Source organism: Lycium ferocissimum, chromosome 8 (genome assembly GCF_029784015.1).
Source record: "Lycium ferocissimum isolate CSIRO_LF1 chromosome 8, AGI_CSIRO_Lferr_CH_V1, whole genome shotgun sequence".
NCBI lineage: Eukaryota > Viridiplantae > Streptophyta > Magnoliopsida > Solanales > Solanaceae > Lycium > Lycium ferocissimum.
In genome coordinates this window covers 20,192,990-20,210,280 of record NC_081349.1, presented here as the reverse complement: position 1 = coordinate 20,210,280, position 17,291 = coordinate 20,192,990, and the positions used below count along the sequence as shown (strand labels likewise).

General features: G+C 36.0%; 1 long non-coding RNA gene across 1 annotated transcript; it reads left to right on the top strand.

The window, feature by feature from the left end:
• Positions 1 to 573: 573 nt before the first annotated feature.
• Positions 574 to 7,801, top strand: LOC132067493 (uncharacterized). The gene is made up of 3 exons (XR_009417157.1): positions 574 to 3,229; positions 4,479 to 4,550; positions 7,158 to 7,801. It is a non-coding gene; the product is annotated as an uncharacterized LOC132067493 (long non-coding RNA).
• Positions 7,802 to 17,291: the final 9,490 nt, after the last annotated feature.

The following is a 17,291-nucleotide window of genomic DNA, read 5'->3' as shown; positions in this document are numbered from 1 at the left end:
ATAGCTATTTTTTAGTAGTGTTTGTATCATTAAATTTAGAGTAAGTTTCGTATGTTTCTTCAAGTTTTGCTTATAACAGTATAAAAAAAATAAAAAAAAAATAAAAAAAGACTAATCTCCCGTTTGGCCATAGATTTTGGGAGCATATTTTGAAGATTGTCATCAAATCTTTGTTAGGCCACAATATTTTGACAGATTTTGAAACAAATCTTCAAATTCCCAAATTCTGGCTCAAACCTGTTTTTGGGCCAAGATCTATGCTTTGGTCTTTTCAAAACTTTTAAAAACTACCCCAAACCTTTTATTTTTTAAAAAAAAAAATATATCTATCTACCTTGTTCCTCCATTAAAGCCGTATCCATCATGTTTTCGCAATTAAAACAGTCTCTTCTATATCGTGAAGATTTTTTTTCTTTTTCTTGCACGGATGGATCTTTGTATTGTAATTTAAATTATAGTAGCTAGTAAGTATGTTATTAGCAATTGTTATTAAAATATCATGTTCTGCATAATTTGAGATTAGCAATTATGTATGTTTTGTATGGTTGGGTATTCGTGATAATTTTTAGAACTTACGGGTATAAGTAAAGTTTCATATTTTCCAAAACAAAAAGTGAAATACGTTTTGAAAAACTATGGCCAAACACATTTTTAAAACTTGAAAATCTTCACCCAAATCAAGTTATTCAATTTTTTTTTTTTTTTGGGCAATCTATGGCCAGATGCTAGCTAAGTCTTGTATGTTTCTTCAAGTTTTGCTCATAAAAGTGTAAAAAGAGACATTTTAAGCATGAATAGAAAGTTGAAAAGCTGTTATCCGAACTTGTGTATATACAGTTCTGTTAGAAAAATTTATCTAAATTTTTGGTAGTTTAAAATGGAAAGGCTACTGTTACGTGCCTAATTTGAGATAAAATCTAGTTTATTTGTTATTGTCCTTGTCCAAGCTTTAAGCTGATGGTTACGTCTTTCCAAAACTAGACGGTTCTGCATAAGGGGTCCGTTCCCATTTTTTCATATAAAACATATGATATAGATTAATGAGATTTTAAATGGTCTTTGTTTACGATTTAGCTCATTTGGCATTTTGCTGTTTTTACAGCTTTTAATTCATTTATATCTGAATGTATGTTGCCATTTAAATCAGGGCCTACACTACTAAAGAAAAACTGGTTTAGCGACAGATTTTAGCCGCAAACTGATTTCCGTCGCTATGGCTACCGAATTATATTTTTATCGCCAAAAAAGCAAAAAAAATAATTGGCAGCTAATATAGCGACGGAAATTCAAATCCGTCGCTAAACTTTGGCGCGAAATTTACGCGCCTTCAGTTTAGCTACAAAATTAGCGACAAAAGCAGGGGGAACAAAATTTGTTAAAAATTAGCGACGGATGTTTTGTCGCTAGTTATATTTCATTCATCAAGATATTTTAAGATCGGTTGCTACGAAAGATCCGTCGTTAAAATAAGTTCAAAATTAAAATTTCAAGTTATCTATAGCGACGAAATTTTTTCTGTCGCTACATATTTTTTAGGAGTTATTTTTTGGGCACAGTGAATATAACAAAGTCTGAAACATATACGCCTCCTCTCGCTATCTTCTCCTAGGGCTTTCTCGTCGCCTATGCAGCTTTTAATTTTTATAGGGTTTTATATCTCAGGTATTATGTATTTCTCTGCTCTGATTAGTTGTCATTTTTTATCCAATTGAATTTCTTTTGAGCAAGCTATCTTCTCCTAGGGCTTTATAGGGTAAGAACGAGGGTCAATCATCCATTTTTTGTTGTTATTTCCCATGGTTTAAGGTCCTTATCTCTATCCATATTACTGTTCTAGGAATAGGAAAAACAGGAATGTTCAGCAGGAGAAAACCTTATAGCTAATAACTTATATAGAAACCTTATAGCTAATAACTTATATAGTTAATACTTAATAAGTTTCTTAAACATTTTTATACACCAATATTTGATGCTTAAACTTATTATATCTACTTGTTTTTATATTTGAGCTCAAATCCTTGTATTGTCTTCCTTTTTCAAGATTTTTCAGTGGAACTGTTTCGTACTATGAACTTGTTTGTTGCCTATCTCAACGGAATTTCTACAATGACAACTAGCTCTGTATGCTTTTTTCCTTTGGATCTACTCCTTTTCAGCTCATTCTTAAGATTTGTTCGTTCTTAGCTCGCTTCTGATTATGTTCCCTTAATTAACAATTTATAGAATTAGAGACGGACTAATTTTGTTTTCTTCGATATTTTAGAAAATAACTAAGCAGGAACCGTAGAGTACTAACAATGATGAATCCTCATCCCAAATAATGCTTGACAGCTCCATCTCAGTGGAAGTGTCATGAAAGGAGTTCAATCTTTGAGTTGTAAACATCATAAGTTATTTTTGTGAATTCCAGATTGTAGTGTGCTAGATTTGGTCAACCATAATCATTTAGAATAATGTTTCTATTATTCATTTAACGGTGTTACCTGATTAATCTGTCTACTGTTATCTGTTATCTATTATTTTGTGTCCAGCATGCAAGGGAACTACGTCAAAATGAGACTTCTTGGACATGTTATGTACTTTTCATGTCCCACTAAAACATGTGCATTTGCAAATCTAAACATGAACACATAAAAATACAGCAAGCTTATATCTGTGGTTGGAGAAACATGAGACTGCTTTTATCATTGAAGAGGCAGACACCAACTACTTTAATTAGCCAGTCCTTTTAAATCAGAAAGATTAAAAAAAAAAAGACTGGTTCTCTGTTTTTACTTTTGTAAAATACCAACAACTTAATGTGAAGATTGGGGACGAACCTTTTGCTTTTTAAGTAGTTCTTACGAGTCTTTTCAACTTTATGTAAGAGTCTACAGTTTTTAAGATAGAGTGTACTTATAATATCATCTATTTTAGCAAGTATCCAGCCATGTCAAATATCCATATTGGACACAACCACAAAATGTGTATACATGCTGTCATGTTTAGTTGCTCATTGCTTGATCAATTATCAAATTCAGTATAATGTGTATCAATTGTTTGAGGAACTATTTCTTTAGATCTTTTACCTATTGTCTTCCTTTTCTGGAAAGTGATTTCAGGAGTAGGAGAATTGTGGATGTGTCGATGCATATCATGACGAACCTTATGGTGATACAACTCCGATAGTTACTTTCAAACTGATGGAACGATTTTAAGTTGAGGTTTTTGTGTAGATCTGCGTATAGAGGTAAGATCTTAGACCTATTTTTTACTACAGCCTTTCTACTGTTTAAAGAAATTAAAGATACAGTCTTCTTAATTGCTAAGTATGAATGCTGTATGAGAATTTGCTTTTTTTTTTTTTTTTTTTTTTTTACCATCTCAACTTGTGCAAACCACAAATTTTTATGTAACTTTGGGGTATTCTACGGAAAATTCCATATACTAAACTCTAACATGCCATTTTTGGTCCATTAATTTTGTATCAGTCTTTTATATTAATATATGCCAAAAGCATATCAGAGAAAACTGGAAAAAGAAGTTCTCCAAATAAAAATACACAACAAAAAGAAGAGACTTCAATTTTCTGGAGTTTAATGTTATGTATATCTCAACTTCAATGCAAGATTATATCTTATACTTTTGATAAATTGAATGCAGAGGAAAATTGAAATTATGTGTTGATTTGTTGCTAGTGAAGGATGACTTTGAAATTCTAAATCTTATTGGTTAATAGTTCAGGTAATACATCTAGACTTTACATTAATCAAATACATATCTTACTTTTTGCTAGTGCTGAATGAGTTTTGCTTCGGCAATTTAGCGCTCCTACACCAGGTCTGCAAATTAAAATAGCAAAATAAAGTCTCCTTTGTAACAGAGCTACCCTTTAGATAAGATGATTTATTTTAACAGATATAATGTGTTAAATTCTAGTTTTTTTTCTATTCAAAATGAATCTAAAGTAATTAGGTGCTTTAAATGATAAATCTCAGTCATGTCTGAAATGTGTTGCAATTTGAGGATAAAAGAAGCAGTACATTTACTTGACTCTGTACTTATAGGTGTGAAAATATGAGAGAGCATGTACTTTAGGTTTCCAGTTCTTGTTCTTTTGTTTAAATCTTCCAATCTAAAATGCGTTTCTTGGCATAATGGCCATTAGCTAAAGAAATCAATTTCGTCGGCGTAGTCGTAGAATGCATAATGGTCATAGTTGTTCTTTTGTGTGATACATCCTCTACGTTGATTTAAGTGTACCGGTAATATAAGAACACAACATTAATGTAATAAAAGTTCTGAGAGGAACGAGCATAATGAATGAACTAGAGATCAGCTATCAAGGTCTATAAGTCCTTACATCACCTAATTATAATATACTGCAATGTTCAAGAAATAATCTGAGACCTGTAAAAGCTATTGAAATACAACAAAAAAAAATCGTTATCCAAACTATTTTACCTTATTCAACTGGTAAACACATCTCATATTTGCAGTTCCAAGTGGGTGTTCTTTTCGAGCAGATACATATTGAATGGAGTGTTCTACTTGTGAAGTTTTCATGATAAGTAGGTTCATTTTTGTCACACCCCAACTTTCGATAGGGCATGATGGGCACCCGACCCTTACTTAGGGCAGATTCTAGTGATACTCATAATCATACTGGGCCCTTAAATCATGACATGAGTGCATAATGTAAGCTTTTCAAAAAAAAAAAATGCCTTTCATTTTCCCAAATCAAGGAAAATCTAAACATATGAAACTTGTAACACAATGCATAATGACCATCGGCTTACGCAGCCGCTTACAAGACCGACACGTACTGTACGGACTTGGAAAAACATAAATCAAGATGCCATAACATAGATACTTTGACTCGACAAAGACTCCGGAAGGAAATGGAGCTCGCCAATCAACTAACATCTTCTACTAATATCCTCGACTCTTTTATACACGTGCGTGGCATGAAACGAAAGAAGAAAGGGGTAAAATGTGTACTAAAAAGCATGAAATACGAAATGACGGATCATACTGAAATCAGGAGTGTAGAAAAGTAGTACAGTAACTAGAAAACCACAAGGCTTGCCTTTGAAACATAAATCATGCATGTCAATATCATGTAGTACATATGCATATACATAACGTGTCCCGGCCCTCTAGTGAGGGACTCGGTAAATAAAATCATCATATACATGTACATATAACGTGTCCTACCTACAGTTTTCGGTGAATGGAATCATCATATGCCATCCTGGCCGCCATCCCCATATCATCATATCATCATCATATCATCATATATATATATACATATAACGTGTCCCGGCCCTCTAGTGAGGGACTCGGTGAATAATGCAGTGGAGTTGTGCACGAATACGTGTCCCCGGCCGGGACTCGGTGAAAGAAGCAATAACAAGCACGATGTGTGAGAAACCATATATATTGAGACTCGATAGATAAGTAAGAAATCAACGTTCGAGTATTAAAACGATAGTCATGTCAAATCCGTTCTAAATGCCATTAGGACTACGTAAAGAGAATCTCAGGGATCATAGACATGTATCAAACCAATCCGAGCCCGCACATGAAAGTTACGGACATTATTCGTTATAGAATCTTCTACGAACGTATCAAAGCAATCCGAGCCCGCCTATGAAAGTTACGGACCTTATTCATTATAGAATCCTTTAGGAACAAGAACTCTTTATGCAACATTTACTATCCAATCATACAAAAGACTCAAGAGCCATAGCTCGACTATATTAGGAATGCTAACATCAAGAAGTGAATAAGAATCGTAGACATGCTCGGAATTTAAGAATGGAGTTACCCCAAGGCTCGTATCATATCATATCTTACTTACATCTAAGACATGCTAAAAGAAAGAAAGGGTAAGCTTTACATACCTATTCCACCTCTTATTAGCTACGCTTATTCGTCCAAGCTCGTAAGTTTACACTTAAAAGGATTCACACTAACGTTAGACTCTTTATCGCGCACTTGTTCCAAATTTCAAATCAAACTACTCTATATTGTTGAAAATCGGGCAACATCTCCCCTGTTTATATGCCTAGCCCAAAATTACAATTAAGCAACCAATCAACAACAACAATAATACCAACATCAACAACACTATTATTCATACCAATATATTCCATAAACATCCCACACGACGTTTTTCAACATACAACAACAATATGCACTTTCTTCCATCCCAATCAAGGAGTATAATCTCATCAACACGCCAACAATGTTAGATACCATTTTTGTATGCATAAATCAGTCCATCCACACGGCCACAACACGTTCAAAACACACCATAAACACAACAACTACAATACAACACTCTATGACCTTTTCTCCATTACTAGTTTCATTTTTAAGGCTTGCTAGACCTTCAAATAAACTCAACATAAAAGATGGGATAAATAACATACCTTATACTTGAAAAAAACTCAGCCATATCAACCTTTTCCAACACCAAGCTTAAGTAGAAGCAAGAACAATCACTTTTCACGGAATTGTCAAATTCTTGATTTATGGACTATAATGCGTGGGGGAGGTGTAGAGAATTTTCTAGGACCCTTTGGAATGTTATTATGCTGAAAAAACGGGGTTGATGGGGGTATTTATACCCTCCTAGGTCGGTTTCACCGACCTTCTCACGTGGGGCCTAGTTTGGCAGCTTAGGGTCTTGCTCTTAAAATTGCCATAACTCTTGATTCCGACATCGTGTGAGGGACCACGACCTATGGTTGGAAATATCTTTCAATTATCTACAACTTTTATTCTTGGTGTTTTTCCAAATTCCAAACTTATAATGCCGTTTTTGCCCCTCCAAGTCAACTCATCCGAAAACGTTTCCTTAAATCGTCCTTTTGGAGGGCTTATGTCCATATTTGGCTTATGGGTCCTTCTTAGGACTTTCTCAACTTTCCATGTACTACTTGTATCACTTATAATATATCCTTTACAAAATTCCGACATGTGGGCCCCACCTTAACTCATGGTTTCGAGGGCTATCATCGAGTGATCATGTTAACCGATTTACTCCATACACTCTCCAAATGTCATATATATGTTCTTATGCTCCGATAACATAATCTTCATCCATAATCCTTATGTAACTCCTAATTCCCCCGAGCTCATACTAAGCCGTGATAACGCGGTTTTCCAAGGTGTAACAATTTTGAATATGTTCTTTGCCTTCTATTTTTCTGGATTATGATATTAAATTAATTGCTTATACAAAATGAATTTTGTTTGGTTAGGCGAACTGTGATACATTTGCATGTTTAAACACACGATGGTGCTGAAAAATCTCTTCGTTCGTGGCAACCTATCTCGAATTGTGCATTGAAGTAAAACGTTTTGTGAGCTTATTGACCTTATAGATGACATATTTATATCCTTTTTCTTGGATAAATAAAAAGTTTTCATCTGCTCAAAAAGTGTTAAGCAACAATGATCACAAAAGCAATTACATTAGGATGAGATGGATGTTGCAACTCGGATGTGTTACGAGACCGTGGGAGGAGGAGATGAGGAGAAGAGTTTATGGCCTTGGGTCTCACGAGAAACACTATTATGGCCTTGGGTGCTACTTCTGATCTTGATAAACATCACTCTCCAACACCACATTAGTTAGCTTTGTTTTTTGGATTCTATTCTATTAGTTGTAAAATTATGAAAATTGGTGAGGCTTTAGGATTTATGTATTGGATCTGCTTGTTTTTTATAATAAATTGGGTTCTTGTAATGCTATTAAATATTACTACTTTTCATTTAATATGTTCTTATATGGAATTTGAATAATATATAAGCAACAAATAGCAACGGTTATTTGCGTAGCTAAATATTTAACAAATACTACAAAATTAGAAATAACATTATACAAATTGCGACGGAATAGCTGTGGAAATTTCTGTAGCTAACATTTCTCGGCGACGAAATCAACAAGCAAAAGAGCGATTGACTTTATATATGTTATCTACAGAGTTGTTCGTCGCTAAAGGTAGCGGCGGAATTATATTGTTGCTAATCTGTCGCTAAAGGTAGCAACAGACGTCAAAGTTTCTTCGCTAAAGGCTTAGCTACGATTCGTCCGCCGCTAAGACCAATTTTTTGGGTAGTTCTAGACCAAGTTTAAAGCCTATTTAATTATTATATGTGAGACAAGTGAAATAGGTTATGAGGACTCATTGCAAAGATTAAAAGAAAAGAGGAAAAAATAGACAATATGTCACAACTCAATTTCACTAAGTCGTGCGGGCACCTACCTTTCCTACCTCGGTAGGCGAACCCTTAACTCAACATTCTCAAATAATATAAAATAGTGGAAGAAAGTAAAATAACGTCTCACAATATAATATTAAATAAGTGCGGAAGTAAATGAAATCCACCCCAATATCCGGTCTGGTCATACAAGAGCATCTAAACTAAATATTACAAGTCTGAATAATAATATACATAAATAGTCTCAAAATCATGTCTCAGAATGGAAAGCAAGACATAATAACAGGAAGAGTCTTCAGGCAGTGAACTTCCTCATGCTCACCCTAAAGAGACTCGAATCAGCATTCCTCGAATATCAGCCATGAGGAGTAGAAGTAGATCCAACCTGGTACTCTGCATTCATAAAAAAATGCAGCAAGTGGAGGTCAGTACAAACAACAAGTACTGGTAGGTATCATAGGTCGACTAAGACTAGCTAACATATATAAAGACAACAAAGCAAGATAAACACATAACCCAACAAAGTACAAGTCAACACGAATCTATATCCACGGTACAGGTCATTACCTATGTTATAGCATCTAAACCCAACTGTGTCAAGTCTCAGTAAAATCAATTTGAACCTGTACATCACAATCATATCACAACAAGTCATCACCCATGTTATAGAATCTAATCCCAACTGTGTCAAGTCTCATTATAATCATTCCGGACTAGTATACCACAATCGTATCACAACACATCACAGGAAACCAAAAGGTACAATGCAATGCAATATGTGTATGTATGATGAATGCAATGCATATGCATATGCACCGTACACATGTACTCCGACAATGGAACATCACATCTCGGCAAAGACAACCCATGGAGGACCCGTGAAGTCCATGTACTACTCGTCCCAAAGAACAACCTCAGCGACGAGCACTCTCTCAATCCCGACAAGAGACCTCGAGCATCGATCACTCATTCGTTCCTGGTAAGAGACCTCAGGTAATGTACACTCCTTCCACTCCGGTAAATGACCTCGGATCACGGACTCTCATCTCTCTTTTACGCTGTCCGGCAAAGACCTCGAAGGCGATACTCTCTCTCTCTCTTATCATCATCAGTACCATAACCATGCAATATCAATGTATCATGGAAATGAGTATGAATATGATGCAATGTAATATCAATAACCAATTTGAATATGATGCAATGTAATATCAACAACCAATTCAATCCCAAGCAGTACCACACAGGGCACACAAGTAATATCAATAATAAGGCTACACAATAAGCCACAATGGAATCACAATTCTCATCTCAGTATCAATCAAGTAAAGTACTGCAATATCATAGTCATGATATATCACTAGTCACAAATACCCTAGCAACGAGCCAATAAGTAAATAGAACAAGATAAGTCAACAACACAACGGGGTGACTAGCCCCCAAATCACACAACAAGGCCCAACCTAAGACAATATCCAACTTAACTTCAAACTCGAAGGTTTACATGCATTCTCCGACAATATTATCTAAACGTACGCTTCACTAATCGTAGTCTCACCATAAGGTAAACCGTAACCTACCTGGAGAGCCGAGCAGCAAAGTCTCCAATAGTCAAACCGTAGTCTTTCCCTTCCTTTGAGCCTCGAGATAATGGAAGTCCAGTCATAGCCGAATTATGAAATTAGAATAAACATGAAACATCATTCCAACCTTACTTCTATTCAAGACCCAAAACCCAACTTATGGAATGGGATTTATGAACTAGAAAGATGGAATAAGGAATCTATAGGCCTCAACACGAAATTAAAGTTCTAGGTGATTAATTCCCATCAATTATAAGCTAGGAGAACTAACAAATTAAATCACTTAAATTCGGATTCTAGGCAAAACCCCCAATTTTGAGTATAAACCCTAACTTCCAATTCCATAGATTAGCCACTTATTAGGAAGGAATCATGTAATAATAGATTCTAATAATCAATTCCATACTTACCACAATAACTTAATAGCCTAGAATGAAGAACCCATTGAACCCTTTTTTAATCCTCAAGCTCTTAATGAAACTAGCATGATTAATGGATCCCTAAGGTGAATAATGGAACAAGGAAGGTAAAGGAAGGTGAGAGAACTTACCACAATAATCTTCTATGAAGAATAGCCTTGAATGCTCCCAAAAAGCTCTAAAGTCGGAATGGTAATGAATGAAGGGCTTAGGGCTTTTAACACTCATTTAGTGAATCTAGAGAGATGGACCGCTTTATATATGTTAGCTTACACAAGTCGCTACAACGGCAGAATAACCGCTAAAGCGGTACCAGACACCAGAAATTTTCAAGTTTCACAAATCCAACCCGAAATCCCGACTGTCACCCGAAGCCATTTGGCTACATGCTAAATATGCAGACATACATAAAAACACGCTACGAACGCACTCGTGGCCTCGGAATACCCAACGGATGTCTCGTTGACTGAGTCGACCCTCGATACCTCAAAATCATCTTCCCAACCCAAGTCTCGAAATGCACACGAGTGCATTGGAAACCGACCTGAATATACACACAAGTTCTAAAAGACTATCCGGACCACTCAAAATCGACGGATTCCCGAAAAGGTCCGTTTACCCAGAAGTCAACTTTGAGTCAACTCTTTTTCTCTTAAAGCCCAAACATCCCACAAAGTCACCCAAATCAAATCGAAAGATCTCAGGAAGCGTGTTAACGGTCCCCTCGGGTCAAATGTGAGCTAAACAACCTCGGGAAATGGTCAAAAATACCGAAAAGTCTATAACGACCAAACAGGTCGTTACACAATAAGCGTCTCAAATTTGTAAGATACTAATTACTAAAATACTTCAAGTGACAAGCCCAAACGAGAACAAAAATAATAGATTTAATTCCCTAAATGGTCACCCATGTTTTAGGAATTGCCTATTAAAGTCACTTTCGTTTCTTTTTAGAACTAGAATATCACTCAACTATCACTATTTTCTTCACATATACTAAACACTACAAAAGCCTCCTACTGATGGTTGAGTGATCCTATTGATAGTTGAGTGATATTCTAGTCCTAAAAGAAACAAAAATGACTTTACTAGGCAATTTCTAAAACATGGTTGTCCATTCAGTGAATTAACTCAAATAATATATCGTCTTGACTGAGGTTGCAACTACACGTCTCGAATAAGTACATGTAAATAGAATGAAAAGGACGTGGTTACGCGTACTGGCCGATGTATATGTCTAAGCTAAGGTTGCAACTATGCGTTTAAGTTAAGACTAATAAAAGTACAACAATATTAAGTGAATCATAGACATAATTAATAAGTACAATTTCTCCAAGTCTTAGTCAAGCTAGATATAAGTCAATAAAGCGACCGTTCTAGAACCACGAGACTCGAGGGGTGTCTAACACCTTCTTCTCGTTCAATAGAATTCCTTACTCGATATTTTATTTTTGCGGACCAATAATAATAGAGTCATTTCCTTTTGATTAGAGATTGATTAGGTGACTTGGAACACCAAAACTCTATTTCAAATGACGACTCTGAATATACTCAATAAATAAACTCTTCTCAAAATCGTCACTTCAATTGGAGAAATAATTTTTAATAAATGTAAAACTATTTACCATGAAGAAAAGGGGTGTCACAAAAGTTAATATAGTGGTGATATTAATTAAATATTATTTCGTAGTGCTTCTTCAGAAAAAAAAAAGTACAATTCAGTTTTGTTATAATTAAAAACATATTATGATTAGTTAGCGAAAGCAAAATGAAAGCAAAAGCCGGTACAGGCGGACATTTTCACACCTGTAATTCTACTTTTCCCTTGGTTAATTACCGGAAAAGAAAAGACAAAAGTAATTGATGGAAGTAATTATCCATAAAGTTACAATAGTGGGGCCCGCTCAAACACTAGTATAGATAAAAACAAACTGCTATAAAAGTTGACGGTTTGGTAGTTTACTTAATTTGAATAAGGTCAAGAATAACACAGCTATTAGTTGGCAGTTTAGAAATAATAAATATACATTTTTCAACTGGGTTCAATGAACCAAGCAAACTTTATATAATTCCAAACTTGTATCTTATTTCTACAAATGATGGTGTGCAAGAGGAGGCTGTGAAATGAAAAGAGAGTTCAGAGCAAGAACTAAACCATTATACATGCTTGTCGAAATAAATTTATCAATCGGTGAATTAAAAGACTATTTTTTTAAATTGATTATTATCAAAATACCTTCCCTAAGTTCTCCCTGAAACGAGGAACAGGTCTATTATTGATTTCACCTGACTCATTATTCATTCTACTTAGTTTCTGATATAGCTAATGTATTACTCTATCTGTTTTAATTTGTTTGTCTATTTAGACTTGACACGGAGTTTAAAAAAGTAAAGAAAACTTTTAAATTTCGTGGTTGTTAATTAAATATATGTAGAATATATCAAAATATTTTTTAACCTTGTGATCTTAAACATGTCACGTGGAAAATTAGAACTAAAGTGTTGTCAAAAAAGGAAAGAGTCATTATTCTAAACGGACTGAAGAAAATATAAGACAAAAAATTTGAAACGAATGAAGTAATAAAATATGTGATTGTTATTAGCCTATAAACTAAAATATAAAATTATAAAGAATTTTGGTTATCAATAAATCATGGAATAAGTTTAATGAAAAACAATGTGAACAGGTCCTACTTATTAGATCATTTTAATTACTTAAGAGTATTTTATGTAAAATTCATATATTGTTTTTCAAATATTTTTAACCTACACAAAGGGAAAGATTAGGTGGTTTTTTTTAACCCACGTGGGCCAACACCTTTTTTGCAAAAGGAATGTCAATATCTTTTTTTGCAAAAAATCCAAGGGCTCGGCACGTGTGGCGGATTGACAAAATGGCATTCTTGTCGTTTTCACATGCGGCTTACGAGCGAATCTCCAAAATACACACTTTTAGTACTTTCTCCATTTTTAAATAAATAGTATTTTACGTTTTTTATTTTATTTCAAAATAAGTGATGCTTTAAGATTTTAAAAAAATTGATCTTATTATTCAAAATTTACCCTTTTTTACATAATTAAGAATCATTACGTAATTTTTCTTTTTCTAGGCATTTAGGGGTAAGTTAGTAAGATCACTCCTAATTATCTAGGGGTGAGCAATTTCTTAAGAGATGTGCATAAGCTAAAAACACCACTTATTATAAAATGGAGGGAATAATAAATTTTCATTTGCAGACATACGGAACAGATACAACATATAACACACTAAGTGATATTAAACCTTAATTTTAGGAAATTGCAACAACCACTCACCATCATTTTGTTTTACCATTTGGGTCTAAAAATTAGAAATCATTTGTTCTTTATGTAAATACTTAATGCTTAATAGATGTTTCGGTATTCCACTTTAATTTTGCGTATAATTGTATTTGTGTGTATAATCCTTCAACTAAACGCGTTTTGAGACTTTGGAGGTTCAGACTTTGGCTAATAGCTTTGTGATATTGAATATTTCGGAACCTGGCAAGGTTCTAGCTTGTGTTGAGGCAAGGTCGTCTCTTTTGGAGCAGATTAAGGCACAACAGTTCGATGAAGCCATGTTGTGAAAAATTCGGGATGAGGTGTTGAGTGGTGAGGACAAGGAGGCCATGCTTGATAGTGAGGGTGTCTTGAGAATTAAGGGGCGTATCGCGTGGGTGGTTTGAATCGTTTGATATTGGAAGAGGCTCATAGTTATAGATATTCTAATTATCCGGGTATAACAAAGATGTATCGTGATTTGAGGCAGCATTATTGGTGAAGAAGGATGAAGAGGGAAATCACAGATTTTGGTTCTTAGTGATTGAATTGCCAACAAGTTAAGTATGAACATCAGAGACCAGGTGTTGTGCTTCAGAGGATGCCTATTCCCGAGTGGAAATGGGAGAGGATCGCTATGGATTTCGTGGTTGGTCTTCCGAAGACCTTGGGCAAGTTCCATTCGATTTGGGTTATTGTGGATAGGTTGACCAAGTCTACACACTTCATTCCGATTCAGATAATAGATGACAATGTAGAGAAGTTGGCGCGGATTTACATTAGAGAGATTGTCTGATTGCATGGAGTGCCCACGATCATCTCAGCTAGAGGCACTAAGTTCACTTCCCATTTCTGGAAGACTTTACAGAAGGAGTTAGGTACTCAGTTGGATCTTAGCACCGCGTTTGATCCAAAGACCGATGGCCAGTCCGAGAGGACTATTCAGGTGCTCAAGGACATATTGAGAGCTTGTGTGATAGACTTTGGTGGTCATTGGACCTGTTCTTACCATTGGAAGAGTTCGTGTACAACAACAGTTATCACTCGAGTATCGACATGGCACCGTTCGAGGCTTTGTACAGTAGGAGATGTCGTTCTCCAATTGGGTGGTTCGATGTTTTCGAGGTGAGACCTTGTGGTATGGATTTGTTGAGAGAGTCCTTGGACAAAGTGAAGTTGATTCAGGAAAAGCTTCTGGCAGTTCAGAGTAGGTGAAAGGAGTATGTGGATCGGTAGGTTCATGATCTAGAGTTTATAGTTAGCGAGCAGGTTTTGTTGAATGTTTCACCCATGAAGGGTGTGATGCTATTTGAGAAGAAGGGCATGTTGAGCCCGAGGTTTATTGGTCCCTTCGAGATTCTCCGTCGTGTTGGAAAGGTGGCTGAGTTAGTTTTGCCACCAGGCTTTTCAGGTATTGATCCGGCATTCCATGTTTCCATGTTGAAGAAGTACCCTTCAGATGGTTCTTATATCATTCAGTGGGATTCAGTATTGTTTGATCAGAATATGTCCTTCGAGGAAGAGCCGATAACGATTTTGGATAGGCAAGTGAGAAAGTTGAGGTGTAAGGAGATTTCTTCAGTCAAGGTGCAATAGAAGCACCGTCTAGTAGGAGGCTACTTGGAAGATCGAGGCAGAAAATCTTGAGATATACCCCCAGATTTCCACCAACTCAGGTACCTTCCCTTCGTTTCTTCCTCCTACATTTGAGGAAGAACGGTTATTTAATTGGTATCTGATGTAACGATCCGTTTGGTTATTACATATATTTTGACCCTTCCCCTAGCCATGTTAGAGTGTTTTTTACCCGCAGGGATGGGAGACACGGTTCCCTAGGTCATCGGGCTAGTTTTGATAGGATGTGAGGAAGTTAGAACCTTAAAGTGAAAAGTGTTTGACCAATAGTTGACTTTTAGGTAAACGGATCTTTTTGGGAATTCTGTGGATTCCATGAGGTCCGGAGGGTCGATTATGACTTGGTGGGATGTTTGGTTCATTTGCGAGACATTTGGGAGCGTTTTGTACCCTTGGATAGAAACTTGATTTTGGCCGCTTGGGGGTTGACCAAGTCAAAATGACCTGTGTTGGGAATTTCGAGACCACGGTTGAGTTCGTAACACATTTTTACATGTGTCTTCATGTTCAATTTGTATTTAGGAGGTCTCGGGTGGATGTCAGGATTTTGGGTTAGACTTGGTGAAAATTCACCAAATTTTCTAGTTTTCTGGTGTCCCGCTTCTGCGGGAGTGTCTCCTCCTCTGCGGGTCCGCCCATGCAGGACTTAGCCCAAAGACACGGGAGTTGAGTCATTAAATGAGATCCGCCTCAGTTGCCGGGTATCCGCTGAGACAGGATCGTGTAAATGGGTCCTGCACCGCATAAGCGGGGACCGCTGAACAGAATTCCCTTATATTTCCCAATTCGAACCATTCTCCTCCCATTCACCAAATTGAAACTTAAAGAATTCTAGAGGCACTCTGAAGAGCACTTAGAGTTGAATCATCTTTGAGTAAGCTCCTTTGACCTTAATTTATGTTTATATATTGTCTAAGTTAGAATCTATGATGAATTAAAGGGGTTAGTTGGAAAGGAAGTTGTAAACTCTAAGTTTATCATCTTGAAATCTTATGCTATAAAATTGCATTCTTGTTGGTAAATCTTGTCTAACCTACTCATGAATTCTTGGATTAAATAGTTACTAAGTTGAATCATTCTAATTTCATGGTTTATGGTTATGGAAGTTAGGGTTTCTTCCTAAATTAGGGATTTTTGACTAAATAGTGCAATTGGTGATTCTTTGAGCTTAATTAGTAATTGAGGGATAATATTGGATTCCCTAAGTGTTGATTTGTCAATTTTACTCAAAATTCCTATTTTGCCCTTGTGGGCTCGATTTTTCTCTTTAAAATGGTTACTTCAGATTCGGATAGTATTGTAGCAATATGTGTATCGTTAGTCTTCTTTTTTATATAGAATGCATTGTTGAATAGACTTCAAACGTTCGGAAGCTCTCCGGAAGGGCAAGGCTTGTGTTGTATTGATCGTGGCACTCGCTCGACATCGAGGTAGGTTACGATTTACCTTTCGGTTAGACTCTAATTAGTGAAGCATATGTTGGAGCTGGATATTGACGGGGAAAGCATGCTAGTCCTTTGGGTATAGAGTTGGGTTGGAGTTCTATTAGGTTGGTTTTGTTGTTTGTGGGCTTGCCGTCTTGTTGTTGTGATTGAGCATGTCGCCTTATTTGCTGTGTTATTGTAACACCTCGTAAAAATTCGTACTAAATCATAATCATGACTCGGGATCATAATCATGTTTTCGGTGACGGACTCGTTCATACCGTAACGGGCATGGATTGAAAAATCACCGTCTCATAACTTGGACCAAAGGACGGTTCATCGTTACGGACCGTAACACGTGTTACTGCCCGTAACAGGTCACCGTAACCCAACCTCAAAAATCAGACCCTCGCTGTCCATAGATGCAACGGCGAGACAATTAAAAGACGAGAATTTCAGTTTTATTTCATAAATCTCATTTCTCTCAAGCCCTAACACGAAAGTTCTCTCTTCTCAACTTCTCCAAGCATCAAGGTAAGCTCCTTGAGATCATCCTAAGTGAATTTCATCAACTTTCCATGAATTCTAAGTATGAATTTCATGTTCTTAACATAGGGTTTTCAAGAAAACCCAATTAAAGGGATTCAAGACTAGGCTTTGGGATTCTTATTCAAAGTTCATATTTCCATTACAAGTTTGGAGCATTACTAGGTATGTAA